Below are 23,297 nucleotides of genomic sequence, written 5' to 3' on the forward strand. Positions count from 1 at the left end.
CATGTAGAATTTAGATGATAACATAATGTCAAAGTCTTAATGATTGAGGCCATAAATAGCAAATTGTTTACCAATATATCAACATAACTGTCTATACAACCTACATTAAATAGGTAGATCACTATTACACTATGTTGACAGTATTATTGTTTGTCTAATGAAAGTTTGACAGAAAACAGGGGAATGGAAATAGAGGAGCTCTGTTTTGCTTTCTTTTATTCTTTGATTTGATTACAGGTGAATATCAAAGCTCCTTAAAATTTATGAAAGTTAATAAAAAAATAATCAAATATTTGAAGTTAGAAAAGCTCCAAGAATGATAAAAACTACAGGTTAAAAGAGTCCAAGCTTACTTAGACATTACTTTTCTAGTATTATTTCTCTGGTGGCATGCAGGTTCCTTTCTTAATATATTTCCTGCCATGGAAGTATAAGATTGCTGCACATGGAGAAGAAGACAGACCATCCAACCAATATAACTAAGAGTAATTACAGACATCAGCACCGAGCTTCTTAGATTTGCTCAAAGCTTCATTGCCGCTTCATAGTCTCTGACAGAAAGTACATCAAACGGTCAAGATAGTGAACAACATGAAATTCTTAAATGACTTTAAAATTAAAATGTTATATGATAGATTCAGTTATTAAATAGCACAAAGTTTAGATCTTTGTCAAAGGAATACAAAATGTAATGTTTAAACCTTCTCAAACGTTTTCTGCCCATGACAGTACAAATTACTATCGAGTAAACGGTATATAAAAGGATACGTGATTTCCGAAGAAACTGGTTGAGAATTTGCTTCATATTGGCAAGCCCGACATCAACTATTTTTGTCTGACCATTGTAATACAAATGAAATCTCGGTTACTTCTCTGCAAGTGAATATTCGTTTTAGACCATTCCGAATAACAAAATTATAATATAGGAACAAATGTAAATTTACTACAACACTTGAATCACTAATTACAACAGAGGAAAAGTTCACTTTCCAATGAAATCTACTGCACTCACCTCATTCATGTTAATGTATTCAAGCGGTAGATTCCCAACTGAGTTAACAGGACATGGCAATCCAAAAAGAGTTGACCGTCAGAAAAGTCAATCAGCAGACCAATGAAAATATTGGAGACGTGATTAGGTTCAGAACAAAACTATCAAAGACAAAAATTAAGCACAACCATGATTGGTGCAATATCCGCTTGATTGACATCGACCCTTTCAATGCCATCAAGACCCCATTCTTTAGGTGTTGGAGTGTCATGTGCATGTTCATCGACAAAACGAAAACCACAATCAGAATGATTTGTTCCAGATAATGGCTTCGGATAATTAACATGCTCCCCAAACAACGAGAGGGGTATCAGTGTTTGTGGGATGACCATCTCCATAACTACCTGCCACTAAAACGGTAATTATTTCAGCATTTTTTTTTTTTTAGATAGGGAATAAAAGTTACAACTATAAAAGCTAACACACCAAGATATAAATAATTCGGGACTTTTAAATGAGTAAAGATAAGGTTTTCCACACGCAAGATAGTTTACACCAAGATATAGTACGAAGGAAATCCCCAGTGGCCACCCAGCCTACCTTCCTTTCCAAAATAACACTTTAAACTAAAATCATCAGCCACCGAAATCAGAATCAACAAATGAAAATAAGTATCAAGGAAATCCTGAAATTCAATAGCGGGGATGAAAATCATTGGGGGCTGTACTCTGTGAGGGGCTACGCTGGAAGTAGGGACGCGTGAGATGGTGGTGGGTGGATGCACGAGTTGGGTGGGTGGGTGCGTGCGGTGGTGAGAGTGGGGGTGCGAGGGGAGGGATAAGAAGAGATTGGGGGAAGGGAGGACAAAGAGGAAGGTAGGAAAATGTGCATATAAATAGTCAAAAGGATTAAAAGAGGTATTTTATTACTCTGTATGAGTAGTGGGCAGATTTTAGTAACGTTTTTTTGTGTAATAGATAGATCATTATAACACAATCCACCATGTTGAAATTATAATTGTTTGTCTAATGAAAGGTTTGACAGAAAAGAGGGGAATGGAAATAGAGGAGCTCTGTTTTGCTTTGTTTATTCTTATTTGATTCATAAAAATGGTTGTAGGACATATGAAAACTCACTGTTTTCGTTTACACTTCTAAATCTTCCTTTGAATTCTTGAAAGCAAAATATGATTTATGTTTACATCACTGAAAAACTTATTGCAAACATATATATATATACTCTAGCAATTTTAGAACCTTGCTTATTCTTTATTATACTAAGAATAAACACTTTACTTCACATACTGATGTCTAACATCATCATTAAGAATATTTAACAATAGAAATTATAAAGCACACAAAAAACATAATGCTCAATGATGGTGGCATAGAGCAGTTTTCGTGTTAATAATAACAATAGCTAGCGCAAAGATGTTAAACAAAGACAATTTGTTAGATTTTATGTAGTAACGGTAGTGCTTTCCTGGTATAGATGTTTTTCAGTTGTCTATGCAGTAATATTCAGGCAAATTTCTTAGTCAATTTCATTCTCATATTTCATTTTAAGCTTCAAATTCTCCATTTTTCTATCCCCTTTATACTTGATTTGATGCCAACTTATCTCTTTGGAAACATGGACCTCAAGTTTTACTTCTTAGAAAAAAGTGAATAGGTTTTTGTAGGAACTTAGAAACAGAGTTGGTGTACATGGAGTGTTCAATTGAGCTCTGTTATGGCCTCCTGGGTTTTGGAGCACTCTTGAGGGGAAAAGGACTTTGGCCGTATGGGTTTGTTTTTTTGCACTGCATGAATATCAATGAGTTTACTTTGGAATTCTCATGTTTTTCATTATAATTTTGGTTTCAAACTCAAATATGTCGTCAGTCACATATTAATTTGTATTTTGTACAGAGCAAGAGAAGCCTTGAATTTTGGGTTAAATATGAGATTGAACATCAATTTGATTTGTGTAATTGCCATCTTAATAAGTTGATACGAGTTCTTAATCTGTTTTGCTTGTGTTTCTTGATTTCACAGTTAAGAGTGTTTAGGTGAATATGGAACGGAGGATACTAGGAGAGGTGTCTCTAAGCGGATAGAATGAACATGTGGAATATTTGGTATCCCAGTCATATCCATGTTGACACATCTCATCTCTGTTTTAAGCTTTTATTGGGCACATAGGCTTTCATTCTAAACCTTTGAATTCCCTCTTCTTTATCCTTTTATCATGTACTCAAAATGGTAATTTAAAAAACAGAGTAGAAAAACTCAATGCTGATAGTGCAAATAATGCATTAACACAAAATCAAATTGTATCGTCTTGTTTGCCCAAAGTGTTTGGCAACTTGGAGAAATTGGAATACATAAAACAAATCCAAGTGAAACAACAGCACAAATAAATAAACGGAGGGCGCTCCACCTTCAAACCAAATACGAAAATAATATTAGTTAAGATGGCAGAAAGAAAGTTCCTCTTCACCTGGAGGAAATGGAGTTGTGATGCATCACAAACTATTAAAAGGAATGACCTCAGTCTTCTTTGGAGCTCCGCACATTCTGTAATCACAAAGCATATATCATTAATCTCTATCATTTATTCAAACTTATAATATAAACAATATCATAAATAGCATTACAAATCATCATATATATTAGTAGTAATATCTGTAAAAAAAATATATATATAGATATCAATAGCAATGTTGTAAGAGGAAAGAAAATGATTTTGTTAAAGAATAAATACCATATCTGTAAACATTTGCTTGATAGTGGAGTTGAGGTCCTCCTTCCAAAAATATTCTAGGTCATCCTCTCTCGTCAATTGTACTCTTTTTAGCAAAGGTGTGCTTAAGACTCCCTGAGAGAAGATCTTTAATTTTGGACATTGACTCACAATAACTTGCTCCAAACAAGGGAATTTGAAGGAACAATTGGTTGAGCAAAAGAATGTGAGGCTTGATAAACAGTAAAGCTCCAAAACTTTCAATTGCCCAAAAACAATCTCCTCTTCTCTGTCTCCCTCGTTGGCCATTACCTCTATCACTAACTTGCAGTCTCTTATTGTCATTGTTGTGAGATTGACAAGAGCTTTGGCTGCTGAGCATGTAAGTATGCTGACTAGTCCATCGCAGCTCCAAGTGTCCAGAGTTGTAAGATTTTTGAAAGACATTGCGGTTGGCATCAAAATTATCAAACAATGGCATCTAACTACTTGTAGAGCTTGAAGATTTCGAAGAAATGTGTCCCCTCGTAAATCTTGTTTCCATATATGTCCTTGTTCATAGGGGAATAGCTCTTTGAAACTATTACCATAAAATGAAAGTGATTCCAAACAATTCAACCTTTGAAGGAAACCGGACAGAGAAGCAACATATTCATCATCAAAGTTACACAGCACAAGTTGTTTAAGTTTGCCAAAGCTCTCGGCTAGATCACTATGGAGGAATGTCAATCTGAAGTCATCTGCGTCTAAACCCAACACCTCCAAATTCGGTATGACCTGAAAATTGATGAACAAGCAAATAATTAGGTGTTAGCATTCACTCATAAACAAGTTCACCGATATACACTGAAAAATGTTACAATTTTTTCATATACATGGTATAGGTGTCACAAGTTATATACTGAAGAAGCAATCAGTATCATTATTGAGAATACAAGCTGCACTCAAACAACAAACAAATGCTAGATTCTGGACTGCTAATCACTGGTACTTTCTAACGAACTAAAACTGCAGAAGTTTGTTATGTTTCCCGCCCAAAATCAAGTTGCAAGTCAAATGGCATAAGGTAGTTAGGCAAGTTGATCAAGTTGTCGAAGGTTGTTATGCAAGTTGGTCAACTTGCTGAACAAGTTGATTTACTTCCCAGCAAAATCAATGGCAGTCAAGAATTTTTTGTTTTTCTGTTACAGCTCAATGGTTGAGATCTTCTTCCATTTTTTGTTCAGTCATTTACAATATAAAAGAACGTCCCCTGTACTTGAAAACAATCAATGAAAAATAGTTGCCATTTCTTCCTTGTTTTCCTCTTTATTAAATTCTTAGATCACCAAACCTTCACTCTAAACTCCCTTTACAATCATTAATTAGTAGTACAACTAATTATAAGCAAGTAGAACCATATATAACCAGATCTTTAATTTGGAAATAATGTAAATGGAAATGCACAAGGCAAAAGGTCTTATCTACTTTTATGAGTAAAATTTTAATGCAAGTGCGGTTGATATTACCAACAAAATTTCTCCAAATGATTATGTTATTTATATATTTCAAATAAATAAATATGTTACAATGTTAATATACACTTTAAACAGGAATTGCATAAATGAACAACAATTTTTATTCAACAAAATGAATAATATCTCACAGTTGAAACATTCAGTTGATTATTATACATCAACTCGATGGATTTAAAGAGAAAAAGGAATTTATTGTAACTAAGCAAAAGGAAAGTGCTTCTTAGTTTATTTTCATTTGCAACAGAAACATTAATGTCCTTATGAATTGGAAACTGAAATTGAATGACGCTTAGTTTAAATCTTAATTTTCATTTGGGGTACTATATCATACTAAAAGGTGCAAAACCAAATAAAAGTATTTATGTTATACTACATAAATGGAAAATTGACAATCCCACAGTATTTGTGCACATATATAATCAGAATAAGCGATGATTAGATTAATTTAAACAATCATAAACATGTTGCATTTTTTAGTGAGTATGGAAGAAACTGAAATCATAATACCTTTTCTAACAGAAAAATGGCAGGTTGGCTTTCCCCATCGTCTTTCCTTTGGAAGCTAGGAAATTCTGAAGCATATATATTTATCTTCTTGCAACCCTTCACAACCAAACCATTTAGCATCGGCCAATCTATTGTATGCAACCCCGAGTAGAACCATTTCAGTTCCGGTAAATTATCAAGATGGATGTACGTTAATTGTGGAAACAAAAATCTAGGGGCCCTCTTAACTTCCTCCTTGGAAACAATTTCCTCTAGTCCACAAGAAATTATGTATAGCATTTTAAGTTGCATGAGACCAGTAGCTATAGAAACTGGAAAGAGACTTTTCATACTCCAACAATTCGTAATAGTAAATCTCTCTAGATTGTGAAAGGTGAGAAGTCCGTGAGAATTAGATGGTACAATAGTCTTTAACTTTTCACAGAATTCAACTCTCACTTCTTTTAGTTCACGAAAGGATTCCACATGGAATTGTTGGTTGTGCCATATCAATTGCAAGTTATCAAAGTGTAAGAGTACCATCACCTCCAAGTTTGGGAAAGCAACCTGTAGCAAGCATTTGATCGATCATGTAAATATTGGGGCATTTATATATGACTTAGAACAAAAAAGTGTTTAGTCAGGTTGAACAGTTGTCAAACCAAATCAAATCTTGAGGTTTGTATGGAACAAGAACAGAACACCAATATTTTGACGTCTTAGAGAACATAGAGTTTTACATTAAAATAATTAAATGCAAAGATCATAGTTTCAAAATAAGATTGTTGGACATGATATCAAAATTAAAAAGATAAAAAGGTATTTTCCCATCTTAGAAAGCACGGAGCTAGATGATAAAACTAGCTAATACCAAACTTCTGTCATCTATGCATAAAACGAAAATTTCTTCCTGTTGGAGTAATTTATGATAATAACATAACACTGGTAACTTTTAAAGGATGTTATAATTGAAAGGATAAAATTCTTGAAATAAAAATGCATCTTGCAAAATATGAGAAAATTATTTAAGAAAACCCAACCTTCTCGCTGAAAAGATGTGACGAATAATCAGAATGGCTCTTCTCCTTCAAATCGGTGAAAACAAATGATTCCATCTTCGAACAGTTGGCTATAGTAATACTTTTCAAGGACGGACATTCTAGATCGTTAGAGCCTGAATAGAAGTTTGCCAAGTCAGGCAATAGCTCAAGAACAATGGACTTCAAATGAGGGATGATAATTTTACCAATGTCTGCCTTCTGTTCTTCGTCCTTCTTAATGATTTCTTCTATCAAATCACAACTTTTTACTTCAATCTCTTGGAGCTTATCAAGGCCCAAGATTATAGAAGGAGTAAATAAATATCTCAAGCTGCCACAATTGTGAACTTTCAACGATTTCAGGTTATTAAAGCCCAAAATTTCTTCCTCATTGTTCTTCAATGTCTGTCCTTCTATATCAAATAAATCTTTTAAAGAATGGCAATTCCTTACCTCCAACGTCTCCAGATTTTTTAAATCGTACAATACATGGGAGGGAAAAGAACTTGACATATCAGAAACCTCATCCAATACTAGCCACTTTACATTGCAGAATAAACCCACTGGCAATCGGCCGTTCCATATTTTTTCCTTTAATGTGGGGAATTCAGAGAGTTTCAAATATTCTAGGTTGCAAAAACCAATCTGTAAAATCCAAAATATTAGGTTAAAACATGGTACAATCAATATTTTGAATTTTGAAAGACTAAAACATAGAAAAGTATTTTAAATTTAACAGAATGAATATTTATATATGAATGTCAATGAAATATTAATATTGGATGTATTAACTCATAATTAACAAATTTCATGTTGATGTTTAAAAAAAAAAAAGACATCCCTGTTCTATTATTATAAATCATAAGTAATCACATCCATCAGAATCCAAAGTTGTCCTTCAGTAAAAAGATTAAAAACTAAAAAAGGAAAACAAAATTCTAATACATAAATGTAACAACATTTTGTACTTGTTTATAGTTTTAATATGTGCCACTCTATGATAAGAGCACCTGAAAGTTGGACATAAAAAACTATGGAACGATTTGAAATCTTATGCTGCTACTTATTAGAGAGGAACCAAATAAAATAGCCACTACATAGCTGTGAATATATAATAACAACAAAATGAAAATAAAAATAAAAAATAGTACAGAATTATAAATCATATTATACTAATCTTTTTTCATGCAATTTTGCACAACATATATCATTTAGTTTCGTCTTTGTAATCTACTTTGAAACTGTGTGAGAAAAAAAATGTACATGGTCCAAATTGTAAGTAGTTCTCATAAAAATTTAACCAAGGCATAATGACCCATATAGAGCAAACTGAGAAAAACTAAATCCTAAATCATAACACAAAATAAATGTTCAAAAACAACTTAGCGAAATTTTTGAGCAAGTATCAATGTAGGCTTTTCAAACTTGCTTAGCATGCAATTGATCTGTATATGCAATCAGCAGATTGAGATTCGTGAAATCTTGGAATTACAAATTTTTAATTGAAATAGGAGTTTGATAGCTTTTCATCCTAGTCCATAGAAGATAGTAGCTCATGTAGTCATGATTTTGGCGCTGTTGCATTAATCTTATCATTAATTCAAAATTATAATATAATATCAATATCACAAATGATATTACATATCATCGTATATATTAGCAGTAACATCTATAAAAAACATATATATAGATTTCAATAGCAATGATGTAAAGGGAAAAAAAATGACTTTATGATAGAGTAAATACCATATTTGTAAACATTTCTTGGATAGTGGAATTGAGATCTTCCTTCCAAAAATATTCTCTGTCATCTTTTTTTGTCAATTGTACTCTCTTTAGCAATGGTATGCTTAACTCTCCCTGTGAGAAGATCTTCAATTTTGGGCATTGACTCACAATAACTTGCTCCAAACAGGGGAATTTGAAGGAATGATTGGCGGAGCAGAAGAATGTGAGGCTTGATAAACAGTAAAGCTCCAAAACTTTCAATTGGCCAAAAACAATCTCTTCTTCCCTGTCCCCCTCACTTGCTATTACCTCTGTCACTAACTTGCAGTTTCTTATTCTCATTGTTGTGAGATTGACAAGAGTTTTGGCTGCTGAGTATGCAAGTACGTTGACTAGTCCACCGCAACTCCAAGTGTCCAGTGTTGTAAGATTTTTGAAAGACATTGCAGATGGCATTATAATTGTCAAATGGTGGCAAAATTGGACTTCTAGAGTTTGAAGATTTTGAAGAAATTTGTCCACTTGGGAATCTTGTTTCCATGCATGTTCTTGCTTATATGGGAATAGCTGTTTGAAGCTACTAACACAAAAACAAAGTGATTCCAAACAATCTAACATTTGAAGGAAACTGAATAGAGAAGCAACAGATTCATCATCAAAGTAACCCAGCGAAAGTCGTTTAAGTTTGCCAAAGCTCTCAGCCAAATCACTATGGAGGAATGTCAATTTGAAATCATATGCATCTAAACCCAACACCTCCAAATTTGGTATGACCTGAAACTCAATGAACAAGCAAATAAGTTGATGTTAGGGTTCACTCATCAACAAGTTCACCGGTACACAAAGATAAATACTACGATTTTTATATATGGTAAAGGTGTCACATGTTATATACTTTTAAGAAGCAGTTAGTATCATTAATTAGTAGTACAACTAATTATAAGTAAGTAGAACAATTGTTAAGCGAAGCTTTAAAGGGATGACGTTTTGATATTGTCTATACCTTGGCATTTTGGAGTTCACTTAAGTGAGTAATCTTAGCCATTGATTCCAGCATGATCTGACGGCCTTCAGCAGTCCAAAAAGTCAAACTATATAAGGTCGCATATTTGGAGATTTGCACAGTAGAATAACACTCTTCCTCTCTCGCAATATCAAGCTCTGCTAGGGTTCTTCAGTTTTTTAGGGTTCTTTCTCAAATCTTGTAATTGTGTCACAATTGGTGTAAATTGTGGGTAGAAGAATAGGGATTTTCTTCAGGTAGAGATACTGTGTATAGGTATGCTCTAGGGTTTACGATTACGGGTTGATTTGAGGATTTATTCTTGTAAGTGAGGGATTCAGGTATTTTGTGTTGATTGGTTTGCAAGTTGTACAATCTTGATCCTTATAGTGCAACGAGCCCCATATTACTTGGAGCTCAACATGGATGTAACTTATTCCATTGGAATAATTGAACCACGTTAAAAGCTTGGTGTTCTTGGTTTCTTTTCTATTTAATTCGTGTGCTATGTGTGCTGGTGTGTTTATTAGTGGAATTAGTTAGGATTGAGTTCAATTTAAACATAACAACAATATATAAACAGATCTTTAATTTGGAAATAATATAAATGGAAATGTACAAGGCAAAAGGTCTTATCTACTTTTATGAGCCAAGCTTTAATGTAGGAAGTAAGAATTTGGTTTATGATGTGTGCGACTGATATTATCATTAAAATTTCTCCTGTTGATTATGTGATCTATATATTTCAAATAATTAAATAAATAAACAACAATTTTTAATCAGCAAAATGAATAATATCTCGAAACTGAGTTGATTATCATACATCAACTCGATGGATTTAAAGAGAAAAACAAATTTATTATAACCAAGCAAAAGGAAAAGTGCTTCTTAGTTTATTTTCATTGCAACAGAAACATTAATGTCCTTAAGAATAAACAGAAGTTGACTGACGCTTAGTTTAAATCTTAATTTTCATTTGGGGTACTATATCATACTAAAAATTGCAACACCAAATAAAAGGATTTATGTTATATTATGTAAAATGGAAAATTGGCCATCCCATAGTATTTGTGCAAAAATATAATCGGATTAAGCGATGATCAGATTAATCTGAATAGTAAGTATGGATGAAATTGAAATCATACCTTTTCTAACAGAAAAATGGCAGGTTGGCTTTTCCCATCGTCTTTCTTTTGGAAGCTAGGAAATTCTGAAGCATATATTTTTATCTTCTTGCACCCATACACAGCCACAAGTTTTAGCATCGGGCACTCTATTGTATGGAACCCTGGGTAGAAACATTTGAGTTCTGGTAAATTTTCGAGACTAAAGTTTGTTAGTTGTGGAAACAAAAATCTAGGGGCCCCGTTAACTTCCTCCTCAGAAACGATTTTCTCCAACCCACAGGAGACTAAGCAAAGGTCATTAAGTTGCACAAGACTAGTAGCTATAGTAACTGGAAAGAGACTTTTCATACTCCAACAATTCTCAACAATCAATCTCTCTAGATTGTGAAAGGTGAGAAGTCCGTGAGAATTAGATGGAACAATAGTCTTTAACTTTTCACAGAATTTGACTCTCACTTCTTTTAGTTTGCAAAAGGATTCCACATGGAGTTGTTGGTTATGCCATATCAATTGCAAGTTATCCAAGTGTAATAGTACCATCACCTCCAAGCTTGGAAAAACAACCTGCAGCGAACAATCCATGATGTCAATATTTTTGTATAAAAGACCTGTAATCTTACGATGAGAAAGATTTCCAAATATTGTGTAAGGTTGATCTGCTCTCAAAATCGAGAAAAACGTTTTGAAAGTAATAAGCAACATAATTTTTTAGTACAAAGATAAATCACCTTTTCATCAAAAAGAGGGTTTATATCAATAAAGTAGTTCTCCAAGTTCAGTTCTTCTTCAGGTTCTTCTCTCACAGTGCCTGGATAAAAAGATTTGCAGAAGAATGTCTTCAAATTAGAGCAATCATCAATATGAATTTCATTTAAAGACGGGAATTCGATTGAATTCCCGGTGCCAAAAGTCACAAGTTTTGGCAGAACTTCAAGTTTCAAGTAGAATAGTTTAGGAAAGCTCATATCAATTATCCTTTCTTCTCCTTCTTCCCCTTTTGAGTCGATTATTACTTCCATTGACTTACAATTGCCTATCACAAGTTTATGGAGTTGGTTAAGACTTTTGACCATAGAGGATGAAAACAAAAATGTCAAGCCATTACACTCCTCCATGGTTAAGCTTTTTAAGCATTGACTATAAGAAGACATTGCCAAAGGTTGATCAAGCCATGTATTCTCAATATAAATTGAGCACAGTTTCAAGTTCTCCAATCTTGGAAAGACGACCTGTGGAAATAAACCTTGTTCGTAAACATAACTTATAAACTAATAAGAAAACTCCTTTTTACATCAAAATAATATAAAAGATGAAAAATACAAAACATACCCTCATGTCACAACCAAACTTTATGAATTGTGGTAGACGTTGTAGTGTTAGAGAACACAATTGATTGAAGTCAATCTTATCATTTGTTTCAATTTCATCACCATGGTCTTCACTTTCTTCACCAAAAATCTCTTTTAGGTTCTTACAATCAGTCACTTCAATTTGTTGTAGCTGAGTAAGGTTTTTTGCCACAGAGGATGCAAAGAGATACTCCAATCTATCACATTTTTCTATTTTCATTATCCTTAATTTGCTGAACGACCCTGCATTGAGTTGGCCATGACATATCTTCTCCAAATTAATCAGATTACAAAGGATCAAGGACTCCAATTTGGGAAAGGCTAGATTCCAGGCAACTGACTTAATGATATATAAAAGCTCGAGACAATCTTTTACAAGCAGATGCTTCAAATGTGGAAAACCATCCATATCGAGTTCATAAAGAACATTTCTAACACCATTCATTTCCTCTAGAGAAAGATCTTCAGTCATCTTCAACAAAGCTTTAATCCCGAGCCCCAAACAAGTACTATTGTTGATCTTGAGTTTGAGCATTCTTGAAGTTGAAATGTCATATTTATGGGACCACTTCCATTTATCTCCTATAAATATCTTATAACTTTTCAACTTCTTAAAGAACAAGTCTCGTGGCATAACTCCAGCATCCTGAATATGAAGATGTAAAGCTGTTAGGTTAGACAACCGCTTTAACTCTCCAAGACTAGCATTTCTTCGTCCTTCATTATCGACTCCTTCAACCTCCCATTGAACAAAGCTATTGCCCATATATAGCTCTTCTAATTGAAACAAGCAGGAGATGACATTTGGTGCTATCTGTCTAAGGTTTAAACAGTGGCTCAAATCTAACAATTTCAACCGAGTCAACTGTCTGATTTCTCCAGGCAACTGTTCAATATCAGATTGCAGAAAGCTAAGGATCTCTAATGTCTTTAACTCTCCAATTATTGCTACATCTCCTAGCTGGCACCCATCCAAACACAATGTTCGAATTTTCTTGAGGCAATCAAGTGATGAAGGTAATGACAAGAATTGTATTGTGGTCAAATCCAAAACTTTCAGTTCTCTCATTCCTTCGAAAAAAGTATCTGGGATATGTAGATTTTTGTTTCTCATATATAGGAAAAACAACTTGAGTTGGGGACATTCCAACTTTTCGGGAAGCTCATCATAAATATCTATATACTGCAAAGATAGAGCATTTGAATCTTTTTTCTCCTCCAGTACTTCCTTCAAGCCGGTGACATTTTGAATACTAAACATTAACTTATCTGTTGCTGCAATCGATATAGCAACAGCATGAATAATGTCATGCATTTTAACTCTGTCGTCATCGCCGTCGTCATCCAACAATAAACAACGAGCTTTCAGATGATCTATCAACCTATGCAATCTATTCCTTCCTTCTTCTAATGTAAAACCATCTCCAAACAGACTCCAACCCATACTATATTTCAATAAGTCACCAATGGATATTCTAGTGCCTGCATTTTGTAGAGCGCAAAGAAGAAACAATGTTTTTGCTTCCTCATTTTTCAAAAAATTGTAACTCAGTTCTATAGTAGAGTACAAAGTTTCATCCATATCTAGAATGCATCTTGGATTAGACCTTTTTAGTTGAGCCAAGGTATCTTCCCAAGCGTTAAGACTCTCATTTTTCAATGCATGCGCAATTGTTGAAATAGCAACCGGTAAACCTGCACATTTTCTAACTATCTGAACTGCTACAGGATGAAAATCAGGGCTTTCTGCCAAATCACCCACAATCTTCCCAAACAAATTCCATGAGTCTCCATCAGATAAAGGATGAACAGGGATGTTCTTCTGAGTGTTCATATCTTTGTTTAATACATCCAGATTTCTAGAAGTTAGCAATATTGTGCATCGCCTCTCCTTGTCATCTTTTCCTTGTTTCCCACCTCCCCCGAAAGGAATTCCGATTGCATCCAAGTCGACTTTCGTCCAAATATTATCGAATATTACAAGTACATTCTTCTCCTTTTTTATCCTATTCCGTAGTAAACCACGTCTCTGATATTCACTCTCCTGTCCAAATTCCAGGCCTAAATCAAAAGCAATTTTTTCTTGAACTTTTTTGCAGTCTGGGGTTTGTGCTACCTCAGCCATGGCCACCTCATCAAATAACTTTTTTTCCTTGGCCAGCATGGCTACTTTTCTGACCAGTGTGGTTTTGCCCACACCTCCCATCCCATACACCCCAATCATGTTAACACTAGCATCCTTCAATGTGTCCACAATTTCCTGCAAAACTTGCCTTCTAGAATCAAAGTCCTCGAAGCCTCTAACATACATGGATTCTGTCCTCTGTAGTGCAGGACGGTAAGAAACACTATTGAAGTCCCCCTTTCCGCAGAGATCGGTGCCATCCATTTTGGCCTTCATTGCTTTTTTGCCCAGCCTGTAACGTTGAATCAAATTAGGACATGAACCCAATTTGAAACAGCCACCCTTGTTTGCTTTATCTTCATCCTCAATGATGGATTTTGCTACCCTTTCAGTGAACTCATCCACGTCACTCAGCCATTTTGTAACAACTTCGTAAATCTCTTCCCCCCGTCTTTCAGCAGACTCTACAGGTCTCTGCACCATTTCTCTTTTATATCTGATCTCCTGAACTTGATTCTTGAGGCCGTTGATGTAGTTCTGGTACTTGAACAAATAAGAGATCTGCTGTTTAAGCAAACCACATATATCTGATGTAGCCTCTTTTACAACTTCAGCGCCAACAGCCACAGCTATTTCTTGAGCCATTGCCTATTTCTTGTGAAATATTATGAATACTTGGATATAAAGAAAAAAGTGAGAAACAGTTGATAGGAAACAAAGAAAAAGAAACAGAGTTAATAAACAGAATCTATCTTTAAGCAAACAGAGTTAATAAGCAAAAGTTGAGCATGATGATGGATAGTATCTTTGATTTTTTTTTTTTTTTTTTTTTATGGATATTGAATATATAGTAAATCTAATTAAATGACAGAGAATTGAAAGTTATGGATAGAGGAATTAAAGCAAAGCTAATGAAATGACATAAAATTAATAATCTTGAAAGAATTAAAGAAAAAGATTAAAACAGAGCATTCTTATGATTATTATGAGTAGATAAGGAATTAATATTAATAAAAATAGGGTAATCTTTAATTAATTACATATTTAGAGATTGTAATACTCTTGTTAATAAAAGTGAAATCAAAGGTTAATTTATATAAATCTGGTGTTCTATAACAAAATCAACGCTGGAATTAAAACCCATTATTGATCCACGTGATAGATTTTGCGGGTTTATATAAGTCCAATGGGTTGTACTTAAACTTAAGTGGGATAGATAACTATGCAATGCAACATTGAATTGAGTAATTATATATCTTGTTTCTATGTATCTTAAAGCCTTATTTAGCCAGTGAATGAGGCAGCAAACACGACACCTACTAACTACTGCTAATCATCTTAAAGGAATACTACTGGATATAAAGATAAAAGTGAGAAAAAGAAACAGAGTTAATAAGCAAAATACTTGCAAGGAAAGCTCCGTAAACAGAACCTTAGCTTCAACCAAACAGATCTCTGCTATCAGAATCAGAAAAGTTGAGAATGATGCTGGATAATATCTTTTTTTTTTTTTTTTTTTTTTTAAAGTAAATTTATGGATACTGAATAAAAAGCACAGAGAATTGAAAACGCAGAAGAAGGATAAGAGTAAAACAAGTGCAGCTTAATGGCTTAATCTGAGAGTAAGAGGAAAGTATTCAAGGAGCAGATTCAGTGTTTGTTTCTCTGCTTTGTGAGCAATAATAAGCAACAAAAATTGATAAAACAGAGTATTGGGTAGATTTTTGCCGTAGAATTTTTTTTTTTGAAAGGAAAGGAAGACCAAGACTTTAGTAGTGGAAATGGACAACATAGTTTTGAGGGAGAGCGAGCAATAATTGAGTATGAAAACAACTAAGAAATAAAAAGTCAAGTAGATTCAATTAATCAAGCAAAACTAGCATGCCAACCACACAATAACAACAGCTTGCAGTGTTGGGCATCGTTTTTTCTACGGAGCAATAAAGAATGTGTCTTGTCGCTGTCATGTTGTGTGGCCGCCCGCCCACCACCCGCTTCTCATCCAAAGAAGAAGAATCAAACGATATATATATATTTCTAGTTTTTAGAAAAAAAAATTACTGGCTGATATTATAAGTATATACTTAAAAGCCATTATATTCTAACAACACAGAAAGTAGAAAAATCCAATTGGAAACCAAAATTCCTCTTGCCTGATGAAAGTTAAATGAAAGTTTGACAGAAAACAGGGGAGCTCTGTTTTGCTTTATTTATTTTCTGTTTTGATAGATAAAAATGGTTATAGGATATATAAAAACTCACTGTTATTGATTACACTTCTCAAATTGATACAAAAATGGTTGAAGGTGCGCCAACTTTCTCAACATCTCATTTTGATGAAACTTATTACGTTCAAATTAATCATGTCCGTATATTTATTAGCAAATGCAGAGCAGAACTGAGAGTTATTAGCCTTGTAGCATTTGACTGAAAGAAATGCAGCCAACGAAAGCAGAAAAATTTTGAAAGACATTGAGCCAAAAATGTTGATCTCAAGAGGTAGCAATTAATAAGTGACTCTGCAGCCGATGCAGAAGCAGCTTGAGTTTTAGCAGTCCATAATCTCTTAATTAAATGTTCATTACTCCGCACACAACATTCCGTCTTTCAATACTTGGGATCTAAGACATTTTATTGGTAGCTTCATTGAATGATATGAGAAGAAGCTCCTCTCAATTGCTTGGTAATTAATATTGTCATTGAACATCCATAGCACCCCACAGGAATATTCATTAATGAAGGCATGTGGCTGGTCGCAGCTGGTAATTCAATTTCTCACCTTCAATTAAAAAAAAAAAAAAAAAAAAAAAAAAAAAAAGTTGCAGATTGTAATTCAATTTCTCACCTTCATTTATGGACTTATGGTTTTGATATCTCGATCTAGTATTTTAATATATTGAAAATTAAATTTTCTTTTTCTTTTTGTATATATTAAAATAAATAAATGTTCTGTACTTAACATGTCTTATTAGAATGCATGATAAAACACCCCTTCACTATCAATAATAACTTTAAATAATAATAAAAAGTAACCCGCGGTTTTCTATTGACTGATTGGTGATTAGCAATAAATTAAGATGAGATTTGAGTAGGAGACAATTAATGTTTTTATCAAGGACCACGCGGCTTCAGTCATTATATTTATATCTCAACAAACACCAGGGGGACCATAACAATATGTGAAACACAAACACGGTATCATTGGGATTTCATTTTCATTCCTCACTTTTTACTAAATTAATTTTTTGCCAATAAGTTTGAAAAGTAACAACCCCATCCCCACTTTTAACTGTTGTTAGACAAAATTGTTTTCTGTTTCATGCCTCTGCTTTGTCTTATTAAAATAAATTACCAATACAAATAATGATAAAATGTCGAATAAATTATTTTTAACTACTAAAAACATTAGTATATAATAATATAATAAAAAATAGTAAATTATTTGTTAAAACATGAATAAACTATATATATGAATAAACTCTGCAATATCTGAAGTGGTTAGGTAAATAAAGAAGTCTTACCTGCCTAGGAGGCTTAGCCAAATTGAAAGATATTTTCATACTCTTCATTTCATTTGACTGTAGCTTTTGACCCCAGCTAGTTGGCACCAGTGTATTGTTTGTAGTTATTTGTTTCAACAACCAGATTGAGTGGCAATTAATTCTTGAACAAATTAAACTGACCCGTCAACATAGACTCTTTGGATGGTTAATTTAGCTTCCATCTTGTTTGGCTAGGAAGATTCAAACATCACTTTGGGTAATTTAAAGCTTTTGAGTAAATTTTTTAACATAATTTAAAACAGAGATCCTGAATGCGGATCATCAATGATTCTCTCCACTGGAATTTCTCTTACTATTATATCCAGGAAATTGTGGAGCCACAGTAGGTTATAATGAAACTTCTAGGCTCCATGTTCCCATTTTCATTTATTACTTATTCCTGCTAATTGGTGCTGCCATTGAAAGCTTTTAATATTGTCACTTGCTTGTTGGCATGGATCTGCTAGTACAATACTCAAGTTTACAGATTGAAAGCTACATTTCTCTGATGAGACATTAAAACAATATTTTAATGAAACAATAAATATACATTAATATTTATTTATTTATCTGCGGTAGTACATTACACAGGAAATTTCAGTAGACACAATAGAAAAATTAACACTACTGCATGAACTGGTAATTTTCTCTTTTTTCTTGTAGAGACATAAAATTGTTGCACACTTTAGCTAACATTAAGCCTGGACTCAGATTTTTAACTTTAATTAAAAATCTTCAAGGGCACTTGGATTTGTTGTTTCTAGTGGTCATATCAGTGTAGCACTTGCCTCAAAGCTCTCTGTTGCCGTAAGTTCCTGGTGGAACACATTTGCACCCGTTACAGCATGTAAGACAAGCTCTAACACACAGATTCTTCCTGGAATGTAATTTACACCTCTCTCCACATAATGGGAGGCAATCTGCCCAAAAATGCAACAAAAAAAAGTATATATTGTCAATAAAAGACTAAAAAAAGTTAGGATTTTAAGTTTGTTCCTGAGTATTATTATTGTATACATATGTCGTTACCTTTCTTTGTCCTTAATGGAGACAGTGGTGGGCTCACTGTTGGTGGAGTAGTCTTAGGTGAGCTGACTGGTGGTGGTGGAGTGGTTTTGGGTGGACTCACTGGGGGGAGGTGGAGTGGTCTTTGGTGGGCTCACTGGTGATGGTGGTGTGGCCTTGGGTGGGCTCACTGGTGGAGGTGGAGTGGACTTAGGTCGGTTCACTGGTGGAGGTGGTTCGGCCCTGGGTGGGCTCACTGGTGGAGGTGGTGTGGACTTGGGTGGGCTCACTGGTTGAGGTGGAGTGGACTTAGGTGGGCTTACTGGTGGAGGTGGTGTGGACGTGGGTGGGCTCACTGGTGGTGGTGGTGTAGCCTTGGCTGGGCTTATTGGTGGAGCTGGTGTATACTGAGGTGGGCTCATTGGTGTTGGAGTAGTCTTGGGCGGCTTCACCAGTGGTGGTGGTTTAGCATTGGGTGGGCTCCTGGTGTCGGTGGAGTAGCAGTAGGTTTCTTCACTAGTGGTGGAGCTGGTGCCTGTAACCAAATTTGTCAATATAAAACTAATGTAGCAAACAAATTTGTTTACTCTTACATTGTAGCTAGAAAAGCTTGACAATATTTCTACACATGTTTGAACAATGCTAAGTAAACATTGTCTATAAAGTTACCTTTCCAAATAGAAATTCCTCTTCATTACTAGATGAAACCTACAAAAGAAGCACAAAATTACACATTTAGCCATTAAAAAATTACATGTACTTGGTGTGAATAGTACTCAAAGGGAGACAAAGAGGCATACCCTTGTAGAAACTAAAAGGAAAGTGGCCAATAGAAGGAGCAGAGGTTTGAAAGCCACTGTTTGGTAAGAAAGGGACCTGAGAAATTAAAAAATAGTATATTTGTGTTCTTTGTCATTAATTTTTACAGAAAAGGGATAAAATGGTCAATGCAACCTAAACTATAAAATTAATCAATAAATAAAAAGATTTCATAAAGGATTTGTTAATCTTTTTTCTGAATAAACCCCACCGTTTTTTAGTGTACGTACGGCAATAGGATGAATTACACTTTGATGTATTACACCATGTTGAAATTATTATTGTTTGTTTAATGAAAGTTTGACAGAAAACAGGGGAGCTTTGGAAATAGAGGATCTCTGTTTTGCTTTCCTTCATTCTCCGATTTATGAAAACTCCTTAAAACTTATGAAAGTTAATAAAAAAATCATAAAATATTTGAAGTTAGAAAAGCTCCAAAAATGATAAAAACTATAGGTTAAACGGTCAAGATAGTGAACAACATGAAATTCTTAAATGACTTTAAAATTAAAATGTAATATGATAGATTCAATTATTAAATAGCACAAAGTTTAGATCCTTGTCAAAGAAATAAAAAATGTAATGTTTAAAACTTCTCAAAAGTTTTCTGCCCATGACAGTCCAAACTACTGTCGAGTAAATGGTATATAAAGAGGACACGTGATTTCTGAAGAAATTGGCTAAGAATTTGCTTCATATTGGCTAGCCCGGCTTCAACTTTTTCCGCCTGACTATTGTAATACAAATGAAATCTCTGTTACTTCTCTGCAAGTTAATATTCAATTCAGACCATTCCAAATAACAAAATTATAATTTAGGAACAAATGTAAATTTTCAACTCAAATTTTACTACAACACTTGAATCACTAATTACAACAGAGGAAAAGTTCACTTTCCAATGAAATCTACCGGGCTCACCTCATTCATGTTGATGTATTCAGGCGGTAGATTCCCAACTGAGTTAACAGAACATGACAATCCAAGATGAGTTGACTGTCAGAAAAGTCAATCAGCAGACCAATAAAAATAATGGAGACGTGATTAGGTTCAGAACAAAACTATCAAAGACAAAAATTAAGCACAACCATGATTGGTGCAATATCAGCTTGATTCACATCCACCCTTTCAAAGCCATCAAGACCCCATTCTTTAGGTGAGTGTCATGTGGATATTCATTGACAAAATGAAAACCACAATCAGAATGATTTGATCCAGATAATGGCTTGGGATAATTAACACCTGCTCCCCAAACAACGAGAGGGGTATCAGTGTTTGCGAGTTGACCGTCTCCATGACTACCTGCCAGTAAAACAGTAATTATGTCAGCATTTTTTTTAGATAGGGAATAAATATATTCTATTAAACTAACAAATGTAACAATTCCACCAAGGGGAACACCAAATTTTTCTTTTTCTAGAATGAAATGAAGTAAGAAAATTCCCAAGGCAAATTAATATGATATAGAATAATTCTGACCTTTGTCATGCATCCCATGATATGGGTGAGAACATACACTGTACGATTATCCTTGAAATAGCCTTCAAGAAGAGAGCACATATGCTTGGCAATATGGTCACAACCTTCACATTATTGAGATAGGTAGATGAAAAGGGCCAATGTGCATGTCCATTCGAATCACAACAAAGTAGATATAGAGATATAAGACGATTATCTTGTAGTAGTAGCTCCTTCAACTTCGGGTCTTCATTGGACCTATTAAGAAGGCTCTGAAATTGATCAGAAGACCACTCATCCAAAAAAGACGCATCTGCATTAACACTACCGTATTGATAAAGCATTGAATAAAAGTTACAACTATAAAAGCTAACACACCAAGATATAAATAATTCAGGCATTGTAAATGAGTTAAGATTAGGTTTTCCACACACAAGCCAATTTACACCAAGATATGGTCAACTATAATAAAGAAGAAAGAATATCAGTTCATGCCAGCTAAGATGTGGTTATATTCATAAAGTTCTAAGAAAGCTTCTTTTTGCTTCTAGCATTTACTAAAGAACTTTAAGAACACTAATGAAATATATGTATGGTTTCTGTGCTTACAGAAATTGACTGAACGAACCAGTTGCAAAGTCTTCATAGTCATGAGAAAAGTATTTTAGGTGCTGTGTGGCAAGGCTCCACAAAATATCGGAACAATATCTGGGCTACCATCAGAAATTGTATGCTGGCTTTGATTAAAACCGAATCAAATTCAACTGGATTAGCTTTCCATCCTGCAAATGCGAACAAAAACGTCTTCAGCTTACACAATAAGTTACTCGCCACATACAAACTTTACAGGAATTAAAAAAAATTATATTGACCTTTTGTAACAGCGCTAGGATCCTCATAAAAACCAGCAATTAGAGCAACATGTCTAGGCCTTGACTCAGTAGGTGGTCGAGCATGAGACTCCCCAGCCACCTTGATTTTGAATCACACTCCTAAAAAATGGTGCTCTGAAATTTCCTTCTGAATCCGGCTCAAAAAATTTATCATCCTGTAAACCATCCGCTATACAAAATCTTTCCAAGACAAAATCTTTCCAAGACCCCTTTAATATATTTTGCAATATGTTCTCATTAAAATTGCCCAAACAAACACCAAAAATAGCAAACACAGATATGCTCAAAACGCACACTTTTAACTACTTCATTGACACCAATTAAGAAACACAATACTCAAAAAATTTCCCAAATAGCTGAATTCCATCACATGAGCACTTCCAATAAGAAAACACTAACACGATCAAAACGAGATAGTTCTAAATCATTTTTTTAGTAAGACAAACGAGCAAACACCTTGTGCACAAAAGTTTCGAGAATGTACGCACAAAGAGGACGAGGCGTTTGGCGGGCGCCTTGAAGCGATGGGTGACGGGATCCATGCCATGGACAATAGGAGTCTTGAAATAGATATCGAAAATGCTTAGCATGTAGACAGCGTGAAGGATCACACCAAGAACCACTAGCCACATCTCTCGTGTCTTGAGCCATTTTTTCTTGGGATTGCTTCTTTTAGATGACTGTTTCCTGCCCAAGATCCCATCAAAGTCCATGCCTTTGTTTTCTTGGTGTTTCTGTTTTCAATCTGCGTTTTTTGTTTTCCTTGAGTGACTTTGTAGAGGCCAGCGACACTGAGGGCGCGTTTGGATTATATAAATTTTTTTATCTTACTAATAAGGCTACTGGACAAAAATATTACATGGTAGATTATAGGGTTTAAATTATTATTGTGCCTGATTCAATTGCGATGTATTAATAATTAATATGTTTGATTGATAGTAATAATAGATATCCTGGGATGATTACTTATATTACTAATTAATTTGTTTGATTGGCTGTAAGAGTAGATGTCTTGATTATATTTTACTAAAATACCCTTTAGATGATTACTGGGTATAAATAATTAATGTGTTTGGTTAATAAAAGAAATGATATTAACAAAAAAAATTTTCTTATATTTTAGCCAAATATTTTATTGTTAAGTCATTTATTGACAAATTTACACATACTATTGAAACTCTAAAAAAAACCTATTGTATTTTCTGGTGGGTATACATTCAACACCTCACCCTGCTATTGCAACAAATATAGTTCCCATCTCCCAATTTAAAACTCTGATTTGTATATTGCCACAAATCATAGTTCGTACAAATTGAAGCCTTTTTTTTTTTCAAGGCAAAAGAAAAAATGCTTTTTTTTTTCTTTTTTTTTTCTTTACACCATGGCTGGAATTTAGATGCAAGTTTCCAAATTTGAGGAAATTTGTTAACTTTTCCACTTGTCCTGGACTGAAACTCTGTGTGAAAAGTGTGAGAATTATTGGTACATTTGTA

The 23,297-nt window shown here is 34.2% G+C and overlaps 1 pseudogene; it reads right to left on the bottom strand.

Moving 5' to 3' along the window:
- Positions 1 to 101: 101 nt before the first annotated feature.
- On the bottom strand, positions 102 to 22,561 carry LOC116129098 (annotated as a pseudogene).
- Positions 22,562 to 23,297: the final 736 nt, after the last annotated feature.

The sequence above is a fragment of the Pistacia vera genome, unplaced genomic scaffold (genome assembly GCF_008641045.1).
Source record: "Pistacia vera cultivar Batoury unplaced genomic scaffold, PisVer_v2 Contig208, whole genome shotgun sequence".
NCBI lineage: Eukaryota > Viridiplantae > Streptophyta > Magnoliopsida > Sapindales > Anacardiaceae > Pistacia > Pistacia vera.